The sequence below is a fragment of the Carassius auratus genome, chromosome 43 (assembly GCF_003368295.1).
Source record: "Carassius auratus strain Wakin chromosome 43, ASM336829v1, whole genome shotgun sequence".
Classification (NCBI taxonomy): Eukaryota; Metazoa; Chordata; class Actinopteri; order Cypriniformes; family Cyprinidae; genus Carassius; species Carassius auratus.
The window spans coordinates 886,075-890,190 of record NC_039285.1 but is presented as its reverse complement, the minus strand read 5'-3'; positions in this window follow the sequence as shown (position 1 = coordinate 890,190).

Sequence of the window (4,116 nt, the reverse complement as noted above, 5' to 3'; positions counted from 1 at the left end):
TACTGTATTAAAATAATGAGCATATAATGAGAAACTCAAAAGGCATGCAAATGCGCTCCATTAATGTGAATGTGTAGATAAATGTGTTTAATTGTCATGAAAATAGTGTCACAGTGCAAAAAAAAAAAAAATCATAGATGTTAAAAATTGTAATAAAATGATAAAGATAAAATAGATAAAATCTTAATTTTGTTTGTACAAAATATAATGTAAAATTTTTCTCATTTCACGGTATGATTTTAGTGTAAAATGTGACTTTTTTTGTGAGATTCACCTAATAATATTTGTGTACTGTTATAGTTTTAATGAATAATTCTAAATAGATTTTACTTTTAGATTATCCATTTAAATTTTATTTAGAGTTTTAGTCATTTTATTCTTATTTTATTTGTTATTATTTTATTTTAAATATATATTTTCCCTGCCGGTCAAGAGTTTGGGGTCAGTAAGACTTGTAATGTTTTTAAAATAGTGTCTTCTGCTCATCAAGGTTGCATTTATTTTAATTTTAAAAAAATACAGAAAAAAAAACATTCTTGCAAAAATGTTAATTCACTAAAATAAAGTAATGATTTCTATTTTAAAATCATTTAAAATATAGTGTATTTCTGTGATACACAGCTGTATTTTCAGCATCATTCCTCCAGTCTTCAGTGTCACATGATCTTCAGAAATCAGAATAATATGATTCTAATATAGCAAATATTTTTTGGGAACCTGTGATTATTTTTTGCAGGATTCTTTGATGAATAAAACGTTAACAAGACATTTATAACATTTATTCCAAATATAAATTTCGGTCAACAGACTCCTGTAAAAAACATATAAATCGTTCTGATCCCAAACTTTTGGCCGGTGGTGTGTGTGTATGAATATATAAAATAAAAGCATTTGCTACATCAAGTTAGAGTAAATGAAAAATGGAAAAATGTATTACATTATTACAAGGCTTGGTGATGTGAAGGCCGTTATCAGACCTGGGTGAAGACCTCATCTGGACCGGTGCGCATGCGCTTACAGAAACCGAGCATCAGATCACACGAGTTAATTGGTTAATTGATTAATCAGCATGGGGTCGGGAGCTGTGCGTGCACGCGCGTGGCGACGCGTCCCGAGCGCGCGTGAGTACGTGACTGCGTGAGGTGAGAGTCGCGTGAGAGCGCGGCGCGGCTGGCACTGACTGAGCCACTGCGTGCAAGACTGTGTTAGCGTGAGAGCTCAGCTGGGCTGGGGCTGAACACCAGGTTTTTCCAGTTTTTTTTTTTTTTTTTTTTTACCGAGCCTCTTTTTTTCTTGCTTTGTTTGAGCACGCATTAGCACACAAGTGTATCTCTGCAGAGACGCACCGATCGCTCGCACGCTGAGAACGCGACTCTCTGGAGACGCTCCGTTACTGACGCGAGGGTCGGTGTAACGGGAAGCAGGGAACGCATTCATCTCCTCCAGGATCGTTTCTCCTGGGAGAGATCAGATCACACACTGCTGGAGTAACTCGATGAAGCGCATGCAGGGTGATGCTCGCGAGGACATGGATGTGTTTGCGTGACACGATTGATGATGTATGACGACACCAAGCATAAAAAAAGATTCACAATCTGTTTCTGCATCATACTGTAAAAGTGCCAGAGCTTTATTGTTACAAACAAAGTAGCAACATTTTAGATTTTGCTGGACTGAACCTAAATTTATGGTAAACTATGTATTTCATTAACTGGTATGAAACTATTGCATCTAAAGTATTCAATTCTATATTGAATCTGTATAATAAACTGATCAACATCATAAACATCATTTATTATATAAACATTATGATTATAATAAATTATAATAAATGTTACACACACACAAGGCACTATCATAGCAAAAATGCCTCTAAAATAATTAGCATCAAAAGAGAGGTCTAATGCTGTTTCATGAGTTATTTACTCTGTATTGTACTGTGTCAAATACACTCCTTCGGGCTCATGTGTGTGTTATGTCCCCTATAATTAAACATAAAACCAAAAAATGCATATTATTAATAACAAAAATTATCAAAAAATCTAATTATAACGTGGACTGTGTGTTTTTTGGACATTATCTCGATGGAACTCTAAACTTCTCATGAACATGGATCTAATGTGAAAACTTTACATTTATAGCACTCAGCTTTTAACATAAAAAAAAAATATATTATTATTATTATTATTAATGTATTAAAAACAAAATGTATTTTATTGCTATTTATTTATCTATTATTATTAATTCATTTATTGTTATGATTATGTTTTATTTATAAATTTTTATATACATATTTATTATTTATTATTTTTATTATTGCTGTTTATTTATTCATTTTTGTATATATATATATATATATATATATATATATATATATATATATATATAAACAGTAATAATAATAAATTTTATATATATATATATATATATATATATATATATATATATATATATATATATATATATATTAGTGGTGGGTTTAGATTAATTTTTTTAATCTAGATTAATCTCACTGTAGTCTTGAAATTAATCTAGATTAAGATTGCTCATTTGAATTCGGCCGAAGGCATCATTATTATTATTATTGATTTATTTAGTGTCATAGCTATTGCATTATATGTTATATTTATCATTACATTTATCATTATAGTCATCGATTTATTTAGTGTAATAGTTATTGCGTTATATTTATCGTTACATTTATCATTATTGTCATCGATTTATTTAGTGTTATAGTTATTGCGTTATATGTTATATTTATCGTTACATTTATCATTATTGTCATCGATTTATTTAGCGTTATAGTTATTGCGTTATATGTTATATTTATCGTTACATTTATCATTATAGTCATCGATTTATTTAGCGTTATAGTTATTGCGTTATAAGTTATATTTATCGTTACATTTATCATTATAGTCATCGATTTATTTAGCGTTATAGTTATTGCGTTATATGTTATATTTATCGTTACATTTATCATTATTGTCATCGATTTATTTAGTGTTATAGTTATTGCGTTAAATGTTATATTTATCGTTACATTTAGCATTATTGTCATCGATTTATTTAGTGTTATTGTTATTGCGTTAAATGTTATATTTATCATTACGTTTATCATTATAGTCATCGATTTATTTAGTGTAATAGTTATTGCGTTATATGTTATATTTATCATTACATTTATCATTATAGTCATCGATTTATTTAGTGTAATAGTTATTGCGTTATATTTATCGTTACATTTATCATTATAGTCATCGATTTATTTAGTGTAATAGTTATTGCGTTATATTTATCGTTACATTTATCATTACAGTCATCGATTTATTTAGTGTAATAGTTATTGCGTTATATTTATCGTTACATTTATCATTATAGTCATTGATTTATTTAGTGTTATAGTTATTGCGTTATATGTTATATTTATCATTACATTTATCATTATAGTCATCGATTTATTTAGTGTAATAGTTATTGCATTATATGTTATATTTATCGTTACATTTATCATTATAGTCATCGATTTATTTAGTGTAATAGTTATTGCGTTATATTTATCGTTACATTTATCATTATAGTCATCGATTTATTTAGTGTAATAGTTATTGCATTATATTTATCGTTACATTTATCATTATTGTCATCGATTTATTTAGCGTTATAGTTATTGCGTTATATGTTATATTTATCGTTACATTTATCATTATTGTCATCGATTTATTTAGTGTTATAGTTATTGCGTTAAATGTTATATTTATCATTACATTTATCATTATAGTCATCGATTTATTTAGTGTAATAGTTATTGCATTATATGTTATATTTATCGTTACATTTATCATTATAGTCATCGATTTATTTAGTGTAATAGTTATTGCATTATATGTTATATTTATCGTTACATTTATCATTATAGTCATCGATTTATTTAGTGTAATAGTTATTGCGTTATATTTATCGTTACATTTATCATTATAGCCATCGATTTATTTAGTGTAATAGTTATTGCATTATATATTATATTTATCGTTACATTTATCATTATAGTCATCGATTTATTTAGTGTTATAGTTATTGCGTTATATGTTATATTTATCGTTACATTTATCATTA